We start from the raw sequence: 16,899 nt of genomic DNA on the forward strand, positions 1-16,899 counted from the left end.
GTGCGAAGGGAACGAGCCCTTGCAGCATCGCTCCCCGTGGCTCTGGCTCTCTGCCCACCGCCACCAGCCCGCAGACCCCCGCTCAGGGGCACAGGGCTTGTGTGGCTCACAGGGGTCCGAGCCAGACCCCCACCTCGCTGGGCAGGCTGAGCCAGCCCCTGCATTCACCTCGGGGCTTAAACACACGGAGGGATGGATTCCCGCGGGAAAATGACGACGCCACATCTTCCACATTCCGTTTGGATGGGTGTATTTTCATTATGTTTTTTTTTCCTGATGAAGATAATCTGTTAGCAACATAGGAAGCGATTTACTCCCCATCTCAACCGCCCGGTAGCTGCCGTGTCGCGATGTATCGGGAGAGCCACCTGCAGGGGGCAGCTTTACCCTTGCGCGGCCGCTGCCGCTTTGTGCCAGCAGCGCCCCTGCTCGCCCTCCCGCAAGGGAAAATAACGATTTGCATCGTGTCATTTCCCCCCGTTTCTTTTTCTCCACGCTGCTTGTGACAGAGGAAGTCGCCCCATCTCCTATAATCTATTTGGGTAAATAACACACAGTTCATTTGCGTGGCGTGTGATTAGAAGGTTCTAGAGGACGCTAATTAGGAAGAAAATCTGGGGAGAGAATAGGGATTAGAAAGTATCCGTCAGTCAGATGCCTGTCAGCCAGCAGAATAATAATAATTAATCATAATTAACAATACATTCTGTGTCAGTAGTGCATCTTATCTGAGGACTCTACAAGCATTTTGTATTTAATCTGCGCAGCTCCTTCTGAGGGGAATAGACATGATAAAATATTTAGAACTGAATTTGCAAGTGGCATTTCTGAAATGAGACCCCTAAGGCAGTTGCATACAACCGAAATAAAGTGCCTGGGTTTCAGACGTGCTGAGCATCTGCAAACCCCACAGTCTGTGTGGTAGTATTAACTTAGGTGTCTCTTAGCACCCACACGAGCACCCACCGTTTCTTGGTGAAGGGCAACAACATTGCAAGTGATATGTGCTGGGAAATGCAAGTCTGACCCTGTGGTCCTGACCAAATTTCTCTCTCATTTATAGTATCTGCATGCAAGCACGCACTCTGCAATGGAAGAGCCTGATCATACATGCAAGACCAAGTTCTTATGCATAAGCTGTGCACAGGTTGGGGACGTGCGAGGCCGAGCATGCCACAGGTCACTTCACCTGCAAATACTTCAGTTCCAGCTCTTCTTAACCATGGTCTGGAAGCTTTGAATACAGCTGGGATGGTGCCAGCAGTGATGGAAAATGCACTGTTTGCAGGACTCGCTGTACTTACTCCTGTTACATCAGCTCTCAAATCAGTGTACAGGCATTGTCCAAATCACTGAGAAGTGTTCTGGTGAACAAAATACCAAGTTGCCTTACAAGTCAAACTTCTGAGTTATAACCAAAACAACAGCAATGAGAAAAAACTTCCAGCAGTTTTGTGAAATATCTGTTGGTTTAGACCTACACATTTTTTCAGTGGTTTTTTCCCTCAGATATGATCTCAGGATGTGTAATGCTATTTTTAGCAGCATCAGAAAACAAAGATCCAGATTTTGAGCTCGCATGTACAATGCCTTGCTGCCACATTTCCCACACAGATGATTTCTGTCATTTTCATACTCTGCAACCCTGAAACCAGAAGCATTACAACCTTAAAGCTGAGCCCCTCTATCTCTCCAGGCTCACTGGAGGCATACATGCCACTTCAGGTGATAAGTGTTTGGTTTGTTTTATAATGGTATGGTCAGTCACTTAATTGGATGCTACTCCACCTCCTGCAGACCTGGCAATTTTTTTGGTAACACAAGTTAACAGAATAAAGGCAAATAAACCTGTGCCACAAATGACTCCTTGCAGCCCCAGGGTATATAGCCCTTCCTGGCCTGTGTTCAGCCTTTTATTGTCCTTTTTTTCTTTCACCATCATAACAAAGAACCGATATACTCTGTAGGGAGGAAAGCCTAAATTCTGCCACGTGACCTCCTAGGTCTGTGGCACAATGGCAGAAATCCTCCAAGTTCTGTAACAAATGCAGATTAGTTAGAAAATCCCTCTTTAGAATTGATTTAAGTATGGAAAGAAAAAATACATCCAGTGTTGCAGCTTTAGTGCTACTTATTTGAGATCAAAAATTCTTCCCTCTCTTTTTTTGCTAGTTGTCAAATTTCCTATTTCTGCTATGCTGCAATGCTTTTGAACCAGAATGAGCACAATCCCCTATAAAATGATGGATATAGGACAAAAGGTTAGGAGTTCTGGCAGTGGACAAGGTGTCAGATTATACATTTTTAATGTCCCTTTTGAGTCTCAGAGTTATCACCTCTTGGTAAACAAATGGGCAAGCTTCACTGTTCTCCTAGCTATTGTTTCAGGTTGCCTGGGAATACAGGCAGAGCATTCTGTGCTGGTGACAACCTGACACTAAAGTCAGTAATAATCACTACCTTGGGGCCCAATGTATTTCCTCTGTCCTTAAAGATAAAATTCTGCTATTCTCATCAACACAGCACATAAAAATCTTGTTTGTAGATTTGACAATGTGGCTGCAGAGGTTTCTGGGGGTGTCAAGAGCCCGCTGACTTTTCTCCAACACTCAGCTGGAGAGATGCAATCTGAGCTCCTGCAGAAACATTTCTTTGCATTTTATGCAGAAGGGACTTTTATTTCCTCAGATGTTCCTGCCTTTTCCACCCTGTAGGCAGTCTCAACTGCGCTGTGACGACTAAATCCACTTAAACTACAGTTACCCCTGTGCTTGCAGAGGACAGTATCACTTGGGGCAGGAAGTGAAATTTCATCCCTTAGGAAAGAGCTTGCCATGATTTTGCAAGGCACAGCAGTAACCTGGTAACCGACATATCCATTCCTCTTACATTTTCTAGGTCAGCATGAATCATTCTTAAGGGAGCAAATTTTAACCAGGCAAGTTGAGAGGACTGTAACTACCCTGCACTCCCCCTTCCCCAGCTAGTACTGCCCAAGGAGAGCTTGGTGCTTTCATGGCACTTGGTGTAGTCAGGGCGGTTCAGTCCCCATCCGCTGCCCAACCTCTTGGGGTGCTGCACACCTCTGTTTTGCCATTGACAGTGAGGTTAACAATGATTCTGGTTCCAAAGATCCCATCCCTGGCATCTCACTGAGCAAATTAAGAATAAAATGAGAGAATAAAGCAATTTCAGTCTGCAGCAGGAGGTGTACATGTAAGGGCACAGGGGACCAGTGGGAATGCTCAAAATGAGTGGCAGGTTCCAAAGCAAGGTGCCAGGCAGAGAGGCGGTGCTAGTATACACTTCAGTTTAACCCTGTGTCGGACATGAGAAGGAATCTGTGAGCTTGGAAATATTAAGGGTTCCCCCACTACACACATCCAAGGATAGTGACATCCATATGGAAAAAATACTCCTCCCTTTTCTTGTGATGCTGTGAACAACAGCATCAGCAGTTGACATGACTCACTTTTGTCCAGTTGAATAATACTTTCCTGAAAGACAACAGTGTACAGCACGTAAATTTGGCCACACTGCAATATTTCTTCAGTGTTACCTCTGACAATACTGTGCACCAGAGCCTTGGCCATTTTCAAACCTGCAGCTCTCATGCCATAAAGCTAAAAAATGTGCTGGCAGGGGTTACAGACTGCAGTGATTTGGGCTGAGGACCAACAGGGTATGACATACTGATCAACATGCAGTCTTGGTGCAGCATTTTGGGGGCAAAAAGCAACTCTCAGCAGGAATAAACCATGAAAAACACAGAACATATCTTCATCAATTATGTGGAGTATTTCTTACCCCACAGTTATCACCAATTACGCAAATTCTTTTCTCTTGTGATTAACTTCTTTTTTGACCTTTTATAAGATACTCCACTTCCTCTGCCTCAGTTTCCACACAGTGGGTAGAAATAGTCCTTTAACTTGCACAGATGTTCTGCTGATTAATTAATGCCCAGCTGCACTTTTTAGGCTTTTGAGATGAAAAGTGCAATGTGTGTATTTACTTTTAAAACTGTATTTGACTACCTTGCTGAAAAAAGACATTATTTAGGCCACTGCCAGCATGGGGAGGGAAGAGTTCTCAGCGGACACAGGAGATCAGAACCAAGTGTATCTTGCGCACCCCCAAACCCTGCTTTTCCAGGACTTGCTCAATACTTACTGCAAGGCCAGGATATCTGCAAAATACCTGCTGTCTCTATCCAGGTTTAATTTTGGCTAAATATTATTCAGGGAACAAATTGTGACAGCTGCTGTTCAAACACTGCAGGCCTTCTGTTGATGTCAGTAGCTGTATCAGAGACAAATTTGGCTTGCTATCCCATTTTAATGAGTGCACGAGTGTATGTATCTCCTGTGTGTAACGCTGAGATGGTGTTAAAGCAGGTCAGGATTTGGTTTAAATTCCTCAGCCTCTGGGGCTCTCTTATTTCCTGCTGAAGAACTCGGCTCTTCAGCAAAATGTGTGTCACGGCAGCAGAATCAGGGGTGCCGCCTGCAGTTGGAAAGCCAGGTTCCACAAAACGGTGCCGTTGCTTTCAGGGGCTGCACTGCATCTCCTGATGGAGCCTCTGGAACGTGGGCCCTCGTTTGGAGAGGTCCTGCCTTGTTCTGTTGTGGCAGCTGCTGCACAGAGTAATAGGAGTACAGTTTTTCTTCTAATCCACCTGAGCAACAACCCCAAAAAGTGTGTGATAGGGAGAAACAACCCCACTGTGCAGAGGACAGCAGGCTCTGAAGTGAATTTTTAGGTACAAAGCATGTGTGGGTTGAATGAGTAGCTGGGCAACAGCTGAGAAGCTATGGAAATCAGAATTTTCCTAGATCTAAGAGCTCTAAATTTTTCGATGGAGAATAACTGTGCCCCGTTGTAACAAAGCTGAACGTTGGGGGTTTTTTGGGTTGTGTATAAACCCTTGATTTTGGCAAAGAGCAGCTGACTGGGAAGCTGGAAGCCGTGTGCTGTGCATGCAGTCTGTAAGCCTTTTGTCATTCTGAATGTTGGTTCAAGTAATCTTTCTTTGACAGCTCATTTGCATCTAAGCTATCCCCAAAGAGTCTGAGAGTTTGGAAATAATAGAGATGACATTTGGGTAAGTGTTTAAAAATGCACAGCAGCAGCATGCTCGGAGGCTTGCATTAACAAGCAGAAACGAATCCTGAAAGTGAGCTATAAAAAAAGAAGTAGAGAATCTGTCTGAATGAAGTAAGCTTCACTGGGCATCTGATGACTAAGTAGGAAATGTTTTGTGCCAAAACCTGGGAAGGTAAGCGTTACTCGCACGATGACAGCGCCAGAAAATAAACCAACACCAATGAGGCTTATGGCTAGAATGCAGTATTGAGCACAGTGTACTCCCAACCTCTGTGAAGTGCTCCATTGAGAAAATTGCTTGCAAATCAGGCTGAATGGCAACGGAAAAACAGGGCAACAGAATGGTTTCAATGAGCCAAAAAAAATTATGTGATTTTAAATGTTCCTGTCCTCTAGCACAGGCATGGTGCCAGCAAATCTGTTCAAGCAAGCTTTGAGGATTAGGAAGATGCAATTTTGCTAGTTCCCAGGCAGTCGATGTCATGTGCAACCCTGGAGGTGTTGCTCAGTACCAGTAGGGTGTATCCTGACGAGAAAAGAGCTGGTGGCTGGTGAGTTTGGGAGAAAACTGCTTATGCCAGGATGGGTACGTTAAAACTGGCTACGTGTAGGTAGCTCCGTGCAACTGAAGCGACACAGAATTGTAAGTATCAGGAGCATTAAAGTTCATGAACTGGATTTGCCCACTGGTGTTTCCATAATGTGCAAATATTCTGATTTTTACTCTTACTGCTATTGTAATAGCTTGTAAGTGCAGCAGTTCAGCTGAGGGCCTCATTTACAAACACACAATGAGAGACAGCATTTGCCTGAAAGCTTTTTAGTCTGAATGGGGTAAAACAAATAATGAACTGAAAAAGAGAAAGAAAAGAAAAAAAAAAAAAAAAGCAAGATGAGAGGAGGAATTGCCCTGAAGTAAAAAGACAAATTAGGCTGAAGCCAGAACTTCCAAGTTCAGCATCACGCCTGTAACAACTGTGCAGAGCTGCTCAGTGGATATAAACCACAACTGTCTCAGGACCAGGATTTTATACTCATTTTGCAAAGCGTAATTGCCTTCGTAAGGGAAGGCAGTGTGACGTGTCGGGCCCTCTGAAGGAAGAGGACAGAAGCACTCAGGAATTTAGCTCTAAAACGGGTGTTTGGGGTTCTGGAATGTTACAAAACAGATTCATTTGCTGTGGAAGAATGGAGATCAAATTCATGATGTCTACAGATTCAGGACCTGGCTATGAGCACCAGGGCCTGATCCTGCTTGGGGAGGCACAGGGATATGGGATTTACGTGGTGTTCACTACAGTCTTGAATCATGGCTCACTCCTGCCCAAACTCCTGCCTGCCACTTTCAATTCTTAACAAAACACAGCAGGATCTGCTAAGCATTGGAAATAAGTTTTAAAGGTCATTGATTTCAGCCGTTTCTCCTTCCCTGTTTTCCACATGCTGGATTGTGTGGTGTTACCTGGAGCTGTTTTGGAGCTTGCTTTCTCTTGTGGCACAAAAAGTCCACCAGTGACATGCTCAAGAGCACACAAAAGCCAGAAACACATAAATTACCTGCCAAGCAAGATCAGAGGCAGTGAGCTGGTGTTGACTGTTCTCATTCATTTCAGTGAGCAGCCGTAATGCAGCAGAGCTCCTGCCGAGCGCTAGCGCAGCCTGCCCCATTGCCTTCGGACCCCTCACCCCACACAGTGCCTCTGCAGCTGCACTGCTGCCTTCTTTTAGATCCAGAGGAAGCCAATTATAAGGAGGCAATCACATCCTGCAGTAATATACGAGCAAGAGTCTTTTATAACTGTGCTCCTGCCTGGAAAGCCAAGTGGCTGACTCGGGTCTAGGTGCAAGCAGCATGGGCACCGGGGAGTTTGGGTTTAGCAGGGCTGAGACCCCAGGCTAACACGACAGCACACACAAAATCCCTCTGCAAAACCAATTGTTGTTTTGCAGAGGTCAATTAGTCATTAGGAAGCATTTTTTGCAGAGAATCTTAAATAATCTTAAATAACGGGATTTTCTCTGTGATGATAAAGATGGACATTTTGAAAATTCATCTGCTTCCTCTTATTCTGGAAAAAAAATCGGAGTTTTTTTGTATGATGCCTGCCTTCTTCCTCTGTTTCACAGCCAGGTGCTTTCCCTTCTTCCCAAGTGGGCTGCATGGTGAAATGGCCAGGTGAGGAATCAGCCGCTCAGACACTGAAGTGAGGAGAAGGCCAAGGGAACACTCTGATAACTGATGTTTCAAAAAAATCAAACCTTCGATGTTCGAGAATTTCTGAATTCCCATGGGGAATAAAATAACTAAGATCCCAACTCAGAAACAGAATCAAAGTATCCTGCAACACCCAACTGCTCTTCTGGGATGGGATACAAATAAAAATGTGATGAAAGACCCAGATGAAATTATCATTCAAAAGAAGCTTTCTTGTTAAACATTTTTAAAATACCAGCAAAGTCAGTTTAAGAAAGAAGCATCTGATTATTGACAGATTTTGTACAGAGGTTGTAAAACATCTGAAAGCTAAATGACTTGTCAAATGGAAATTTTGTGTTCATCCACTAAAGATAAAACTATTTTTTTTTCTTCCCTCCCTTGTCCTATCCAGCTTATCACCAAAGATTTGAGAAATTTTGGGGGCAAAAATGTATGGAAGTCTTCAGAGCTGGATATATTTTTTTTTTTTAGATTTCTACTGAACCCCACCATTTCGGAGTGTGGCCAGCTGTAGTGAGACCACAGAAAAAAGTAAACAGCAGAGGACAACAGAACTGCTCCTGCCCTTAGAAACCACAGCTCAGAAATACGGGTGGAAGTAGTTGGAAAGTTCTGGGGCACTTCTGGGTTTTTTGTTGGAGCAACAAGCTGGAGAAATATTTATTTGCAAACCTTGGTCATGGAATAAGGAGACGGAGAAATGACTGGCAGGATCCTAGACCTGCTGAATAAACCCTGTTTGACATGACAGCCCACTGAAGGGTACAGTATTACCTGAATCGGTGCAGAGCCTCAGTGCACAACTTCTGTGATCACAAAAATACCTCTTTCGAGGTATTTTCCTTTTCATTTTCCTTAGCGCATCAACTCTTTTAGGTTCTGTACACTTCCAAACAGAAGAAAGCAGGTGACTTGCTGGTTATGCTGGGCTAATGGGAGAAGCAAGCTTTATCTTTATTTTAAGAAAGTGGGTGTAGATGTGCCTGTTTGGACCACATCCCAGCTCAGTCCCTGTGCTGTTTGGGAACAGGCGGCTGTGACATCCTTGGCAGGGGTTTTGCAAAGGAAGGCAGCGTACCATTCACTTGCCCCTTTCTACCTCTAGCCCTAACTCCTTCTGAGCAAGGACTTCTCACAAACAGGCTGCAGCCTGTAAAACATAATAAAATTCACAAAAGTCCATTAATATTCATAAACTACAAGAGGCTCTGGAGAGATTCTTGAATGCTTTATTACTAAAGTAATTTTCATGCTTTTTTTAGTCTTTATTCCTTCAGGCTTCTCCACAATATTTCCAAATCACCCATGTCACAGATGTCATCAGGGGGAAATAAAGACATCTCCAAAGAGCATAGTCCTTAATCTGAGTCCTTTTTTGTTATTTGCTTTTCTTTCAGATAGATGAGGTTGAACAATGTGATCACATGGTCAGTATGTATGGTTAGTAACATGAAATGCCTTATCTGTTGTTCCATCTACAGCTGCATTTTTATTTGGTACAGTAATGTAGTGTTGAAATGAACCCCCTGGTCATTCCCACTTCAGGAACACAAAATTGCTTGGCACATGGGAAGTAGGCTTCCTTTGAAAGAAACTGCACCAAAAGCTCTACTCCAGACAGGCATCAAACATGCCCCAGCTTTCCAATGAGGATATAAGGATCTGGACCTATACCCATCCGTCAGAGAGCTTCAAACCACATGCCTGGGGATGATCAGATGGCACCCTGCATGAAACCAGATGAATTCAAGCTCTAGATGCATCTTGTGCAAAACGCAGAAGGGAGAAAAGCAGTCTGGACTGTCAAATCAAGTCAGACAAATGAAGTCAATAGCAATGGCACAGATCACTGTCTTCCCTGGAGGTATTTGCTGTGTGTCAGTCTTGCTGACTGATTCCCTCTTTCTCTATAGCATTTGAAAACCAAAAATAAATGAGGAATTTGTTATAAATAAATTAGCAGTTAGCACTGTTACTTGCTGTGCAGGGAGGTCTGTAAAATCTGGGCTGGGTGCCCTAGAAATGATGCTACGGAAGAGCGAGGGCTGCCCAGCCGTGGCTACGCTGGCGTGCACCACTGATGCCAACCTTGCCCGGGCTGAACTCTGGGGGATGAAGAGTTTGATGTGGCTTGAACGCTGGTACGTGGCAGGAGTGATGGTGTGTATCTGTGTCCCTGCCTTCTCATATCCCTCAATAAACCCTGACGTTGCCACTTCTTCACCCAAATGTTTTGCAGTGCAAGGAAGGATAGCTCCAGTTTTGGGGAGTAGGCTGTGTAAGCAGATCCTATTTGCTGTTACTTTGCCTGTGTTAAGCATTGGATTTCTCTTGGAAAAGCAGTGATATTTATTGTCCTGTCTCTTGCACACGCTCCATTCCCCAAATATTTTATGAGACCAGAGTTCTCATGAGCTGAGCACTCTGCTGGGTCTGCTTCAGACCCTCAGTGTTTCCTTAACTCTTCAGCAGGAGGCCGGGGGATTTATTTGCTGTGTGAGTTGCCATTGTGTGCTTTATGATTGCTCTGTGCTTCATGCATCAGAGCTTCTCCATACTCTGTCTGCTTGTCGTTACTCTGAACACAGACAGCACTGAGAAGGCACATCGGGCACACTGGTGACACATCGGGCCAAGGGGTCGAGGTGAGCTAGTTTCTGCAGCTGACAGCTAGAGGTATGATAGCACCGTGTTGAGCTGCTTTTGATTCACCACTTAAAGAAACCAATTATAACTGGTCTGTATGAGACTAGCATGAGTTTTGAGCCAGACCTCTGGTCCTGTAGCAAAAGTCTGGATGACTGCACCAGCAGGCTCTGCCATGGGTATAGAGTCATTCCAGACTGCACAAAGCCTTAAAATAGCAAATCTCTGCAAATGAGGATTATCTTTCTTCTTCCAGCTCTTGTTGGTTTCTCAAGGAAATGTATTATAAGGGCTGCCAGTGATGACTTTTTAATACAGTCAAAGCATCCAGGTATCTTTCAGGGTAATCTCATTTTCAAGCTCTTCTGTTTGTTCTCACATGAATGTAAATATGACTTCAAACCTTCAGGTCTCATTCCACTCTCATGGGGTGACAATCACCCACAAGGGGTTGGGATGCTGGGGCTCTGTCGGGTTGCCTGCTGCAGGCTGGCTCTGTAGGTATGACGGCAGACCAAAACCTAGCTGGCCTCTGTCCAAAAACCACTGAGCTGGAATCCTTTCCATCAAAAACTGACTCCAAGAAATGGGCAAAAACATAGCTATAATTTTTCTGATCTGCTTTAGCTACAACATTAAACACAGTGGAATACCTGTACAGCATGAATAATTATTATAGTCTTATTTGCTTTTCTGCTCCATGGAAGAATTGAGCTTGAAAAACTTAAGAACAATGTAGTCACAGTCCGTTGGAAACAATTACGAGGGCAGAAGAACCTGAGAGGCAGCATCAACTTTGCTTTTTAATTTCCTTTTTTCCCTCTCCTTTTAGTTTTTCTCTACATGGCTTTGCTGACAGCATTATGTCACATTTTTCCTAGATAACTTTTGTTGTGAATTTTGTATGATGTTTTTATCCATTCTTCAAGGCTGATGATACGATGAATTACTCAAAGCAACTTATTGTTTTGCAGTTCATATCAACCTCATGGTTTAATCATTTGACACGGATATGTTCTTTGTTCATTGATACACTTTTTTTTCTATATATAAATCAAATGGGAATCAAAATAACAAAACAAGAAAACATACACTGTGAGCAGATTGTCAGACAAGGCAAGCCACCAGGCTGCCACTAACAAGGATTATTGATGTATTTATGAAAATAATCCTCCATTTCCATCTCAATGTACACTCGATTTGAATGTCTTTAAGAAATTCGTTGCTGGGGAAAAAAAACCAAACCACTTTAATTATAAATAAACAATCAGTTCTTGATTTTTGCAATGCTTAGCATAAAATCAGAGCACAGATAAACCAGCACACACCAAACCCTCTGGCTTTTGGCTGAGCTTAGGTGTGTCAGAGGTGCTATCGATGGGCAGAGATCTTCACGCGCTGCATTCGGATCCATTTCAGCTTAGATGGTGGATTTCATGTGCTAAGAGAAGAGAATGGTGTTATTACTATTTTCTTTCTGAGTGACCAACAAAATTCTATACTTGGGTTAGGCCTTGCCCAGGAAGTTCTTTCCCCATGCATGGTTGTTCACATGAGCTCTGTCTGTTGCGTACAGGCAGGAGCACAACAGTCAGGAAAAAATCATGTCGGGTTTTTCCCCTGGAGACTTTGGGGAAGGAAAAAGAGGGTATTGCAGCACTGGCATTTCCAGGTAAATTTATCACATAGGAAACTAAAAGCCTTAATTCTGGTACTTACGTAGCTCTGAACTCCGTGGTCAGCCACCTAATAAGCATGGCTCATGTTCAGCCAGTGGCCAGCAGGTTCTCCTTCAGCCCATATGGAAACGTCTTGCCTCTGCGTATCAGGAGTTGTCTCCAGATACCCGTGGCTGGTGTGCAGCCGTGTCTGCAGCGATACCGTGGCCATGCGACAGTTCTGAACACATTTCGTAGTGGGGAGGTGGCATCAAGCAGCATTGTGGCAGGTTTCCATACGGTGCTGCCTCTTCACCGGGCGGGAGGCGCTGCATGCAAGGTGGCTTCCTCCAACAACATAGCTGGTCATTAAAGCAACTCGGTTCTTTTTTGTTGATGTTACTAAACTGAGAGATAAATCCAGTGTTTGTGGGTGTGTAGGAAGGCAGGCAAGTAAAAGAGAAAACAGAAAGCCAGAAAAAGGCAAACCCATACAGCACACAGCACAAAAGCGCTCGCAGAAGTAGGTTGTGTGTCCCTGCAGTGCTTTTATTTGTCTTTCACCCCACCGTAATATGTGGGAAAATAGGCCTCAAAACATGCTGACACACTGGAGGAACAGGGTGGGCTCCTCTTCATGTTCCTTGAGGGACTTTAACTTACTGAGACTGCCCTTAATTGCTGGGATTGAAATGATAAGCAAAGAAAGGCTTGACTAGGGACCTTGGTAGCTTTCCTCCTGTCCACAGAAGTGAGAAAATTGCCGCAGGCCAAGGTCGCTTCCCCAGAGATGTTTGCTCAGTTATCTAACAGATCTTGCAGTTGGCAACACCTATATTTAATTACAACTTCAGCATCATGGTAATGGAAAACTGTTTTTCCTCTGCCCTCAGACTCCACCGATGTCAGGCTCATCTGCTGCTCTCTTCCAGCTCCCTGATGGAGCTGCAGAGAATAACAAACCCGCGCATCCCGCTGCACTGTGCATGAACGCTTCTGGAAGCTACCCAGGAAACACCCGCCAGGAAAATTCCAGAGACACTCTTGATGATTCACTCAGCACTAGTGAACCACCGAACTGGATGTGAGCACTCACCCCGTCAGAAGGCGCTTAATCTAATCAGCAAAATAGGAGCCTGACTCCAACCCTTTTCATTTTTTTTTCTTCTTTCAAAGCCATCTGCATCTCCGACCTATTTCAGAACATGCAAATCCACAAATGAGGTGAAATTTCCCATCGACCGGTAGCCTGTGAAATGCAATTACGGTGCTAATTTTGAATTCCAAGCGGTCAGCACAGGCTACGAGCGCTTGCTCAGCAAACACGTTAACACAATTACAATGATATTAAAACCAACCCCACTGAGATTAGGCGACGACTCTGAAGAATGACAGGTAGCTTGGTTTGGGTCAGAAACCAGACAACAAAATGCCTGATAAAGGTTTTTGCTGGTGCACAGATGCATTCTTGATGGAAATGGTGGAAGGCAGAAGGAAATGATAGCGAGAGGGCATTGCACCCCGGCTGCTCATCCAGCAGTGCTCAGAAAACGGGCGGCTGTTGCGAAACCTGCGCTCTCTTGCAAGGTCTCTGCTACCTTGTATGACCTCTGTCAAGTTATGTGCTCATTCAGCACTGCTGCCTGTCTATGACAGGGGCTAATGACGCTAAGCCTGCTGGATAAATCCATGTGGGATTTATGGCTGTGCAGTGCACGGCGTTTCAAGGTATACAGTATGCCAGTTTGACAGCGACAGGGGTAAGGCTGTGAAGCTGTTTCAAAAAACGTTTCAAAAAACCTTAGCAAAATCCTGCTTATGAGATCATTTTCCCATTGCTTCACAGTGGAATAGGAGAGAGATTCAATACTATATTGTAATGGAAATAATTTTGCTGCTTCCAGTAAAGACATTACATGGCTGATTTTTTTTATTCTTTCAGGAACACCTTTGGGATTCATCTAATATTAAAGAATGTGTTTTGGTGGTGACAGCATGAGGTACATAAGCCAAACTCTGGAGTAAATTGTACTAACGCAACCTCACCAAAATAACCGGGGACATAATTTTTGCCCATTAGCATCTCTAATACCATTGGTGGGGTCCAGGCTGTGATGCTTGGCAGAGAGAGCTCAGCAAAATTATCTCCATGGAGTGGAAGGGGGAATATGTCTCACTGCATCCGAGACCAATTTCAGTCTATTGTAGCATAGTCAGAAGAATCAAACAGCTCAGCAGAAAACATACAGAAGAAATTCCTAATGCATAGATAAGACAGTGTACTGACAGAGGCAGGGGGGAAATCCATTTTGGCATACATGCTTAAATCAAACAGCCTAGTGATTAGAGCATGGGTTCAGATGTAATCTGACTTTGGTCAATCTGATTGAAAATCCAGTTACAAAATGCAATTTCTCTCTGACCTTGGTGCTGCATGTCTGCAGAGCAGGACCTGGGGGCAGAAGACCTGGGGTGCTGCTGGATGGAGGTGCCAGGCAGCACCGTGCTGGCCTGCTGAGGTACTCCTAGGAGAGCACAGAAGCTGCCATGAAGGTTTAGAACAGCAGTCCGCAGTGTAGATGTGTTTTGACAACCAGCTGGGAAAAGCATCCTACATCCCATGGCTGGCATCATGTGGGAACTCCACGTAAAAGCAGAATTCAAATCCAGCTCTCCAGGGCTGAGGATGGCTGCTTTAAGCATAAAGTCATTTTTCTCCTCCTTCCATAACACTAACACGTTCTCCAAGTCTCAGTCATTTGAATGAGGTAGGAAGAAAAATAACCACAACTGAATTATACATATATACACACACACACACATGCGTGCATGCCTGCACACACAGAGATGCATATATATATGTGAGTACAGGTATCAATGATCTGGATGGTACACACACAAGAGATTTGCATAGGCAGGAGTTTTCAGAATGGCAAAACAACCTATTTTTCCTTAGCATCATTCTTAGAAAATTTTAGTTGAGGTTTAAAAAAACCCTCCATCAGTCTGAAGCAGACAGGCAGGCAACACATTAAAATAAATTCTGAGTGATGCAAATTGGCATAACATATGGGCAAATAAATTACTATTTATTTGAATAGAGGCAGACATAATAAAGGCTCCCTCCTGCCTCTATTAAAATGTCTCTGCTATAGAAAATCTTCCATGAGCTGCAGTTCTCCTTTCTTTTAAGTAGTTGTCCGAGCTTGTTTGCCATTTACAGTAAAACAATACTGAACATTTTGCTGTCATGCTGGGTCACAGGACAAACAATGACAAACAAATGAAAGAGCACAGGCAAACAAAACCGAGGGGTCAGTGTATGATGTCTAACATTATATCTGATTGGAAATGATTCCAGAAGTCAACATATGCAAATAGTTAAATGTGGCTTATATTTTCCCTTTGGTCCAGGGCCCTGACTTTCTTAATGGCAAACACCCACAAACATACCATCTGTTGTTAAAGAGTGAGCAGTTTAATGAGGAGGATCGGATTTTTTCCATCTCGCTCCTTGGTGCCCATTCCATTTTCTGGGCAGTTGTCATCTGTAAATAATACACCGTTTCATTTGGTTTCCTTGAGCTGTTGTTCAGACTCTTAACTCATTAGCTCAGTGATTTGGGATGCAATCAAGAATGTCAAATACATTTTATGATTTTTAAATCATTTGCTTTCAAAAGGGAAAAGATCTGATGAAATCACTCAAATGTTATTGTCTGAGCAGCTGTACAGTGTTTTAAAAGCAGGAGTGTAGCACCAGGACCAGCAGTCTTATATACATGTACCTGTGCACACAAAGTCTCTGTAGCCACCTCACTCAATTTCCACCAATCTGTTGATAAAGCTATGGAGGGGGGTGATGCTGCTGTCCCTGTGTCCTGCTTCATCTGGACAAAAAATTCATCTGGACAAATTTTTCTGAGCTTCGGGACCATGGTGTGGTACATCTCCCACAGCACATTCCCCACACAGGGCTGGTACGCTCATCTCTTGTGACCCTTTTCCAAATGCCCTGCTTTGCTTTCACCTACCCCGGCAATAAGGCTCCAGGTCCTTTCCCTGCGGTTTCCCAGCGCTCCTTTCCCACTGCAAACCTGCCAGGAGGCAAAGCAGGACTTTTTGCTCCTGGAGATGATGGTCCTCCCTCAAGCTTTACCCAAACGACAGCCAGATTAGTAACCAGCAAGGAGCCCGTGAGCAACCTGAGGCTTAATTTTCATAAACCGGAGACATTTATTTCTCAAAGGCCATTGTACAGCTAAAGAAGCCTGACTGTCCAGGTGGAGCAGCAGAGGCTGCCACACTCCATCTCTGCCAGCTACTCCTGGTGGCAGTTTGGCGTTACACTGCCTTTGCACCAAGGAAACTGCCAGCAGGGGACATGTCCAGACAAAGATAAAACTGGATCAGTCCTTATGTTTGAGATGAAGGTTCTGTTCTGCTGCTGTCACCATGAAACAGGACCTCAGATATGCCCCTTCTACACCATCCATCTGGTTTAACAGTAGTTTGGAGAAACTGGGAATCTAGTTGGTCATAGCAGCATTGATGGCAACGTGTTGTTTGATGGGATAAGGAAAATGAAGCTCAGAGCGTAAATGGTCTCTCATCCTAATTAAAGTCCGTGTAAAGACTTGCACAGTAAAATGAGGCTTATGACTCACCTCCCTTAGCCCTAAGCAGCTCTGGAAGAAATGTTCATTTTACAGAGAAACAAACACAAAGCAAGAAGCAAAGATAACCCACCTACCATGAGCGCTTCTGTTTGAAGAGGAAGACCTGCCTTTTGTAGGAGGGCACAGCATTTTCCAGAGGATGGAAACCCCAGGGTGGTAATTACCTGATTCTTCAACCTACAAACCAGAGGGAAAGAATGAGTGTCAGGGGGAAAGAACATGTCTCAGTGTTTAACAAAAGCAGGAGACATGCCCAAACCGTGCAGCTGAGATCCTAATCCAGATGGCAGCCTCAACTTTGAACTCCCACACTGGGGGTTTATTTGGTTCCACCTCAGTGCCCCTTACAGATAAAAGCCAGGACCAAAGTCTAGAGAGCTTGAATGCTGGCCTTGGACTTGGGTCTGCATTTGTGGCAAACTGTGATACCTTGTAAGATCACGAAGAGGAAATACATGTATCACAAAAATACTTAGCAGATGGCTAAGAATTAAAAATTCCAGCCTGGACTGGAGTTTGCTGTAGGCGAAGACACTTAGAGCAGAGGCAAACAGAAGTTTAGGAGGATTAAACAATTAGCAACTCTCATTTA

At 44.3% G+C, this 16,899-nt stretch overlaps 1 long non-coding RNA gene across 4 annotated transcripts; it reads right to left on the bottom strand.

The window, feature by feature from the left end:
- Positions 1 to 8,537: 8,537 nt before the first annotated feature.
- LOC114011941 (uncharacterized) lies at positions 8,538 to 16,640 on the bottom strand. 4 transcript variants are annotated; one of them, XR_003554087.2, is made up of 3 exons: positions 16,567 to 16,640; positions 11,690 to 16,484; positions 8,538 to 11,411 (listed from the first exon to the last, which is right to left on the bottom strand). It is a non-coding gene; the product is annotated as an uncharacterized LOC114011941 (long non-coding RNA). The 4 variants fall into 4 exon arrangements; XR_008746662.1 differs by having other exon boundaries at positions 11,690 to 12,877; positions 15,082 to 16,616; XR_008746661.1 differs by having other exon boundaries at positions 11,690 to 12,035; positions 12,725 to 16,613.
- Positions 16,641 to 16,899: the final 259 nt, after the last annotated feature.

Source organism: Falco peregrinus, chromosome 3 (genome assembly GCF_023634155.1).
Source record: "Falco peregrinus isolate bFalPer1 chromosome 3, bFalPer1.pri, whole genome shotgun sequence".
NCBI lineage: Eukaryota > Metazoa > Chordata > Aves > Falconiformes > Falconidae > Falco > Falco peregrinus.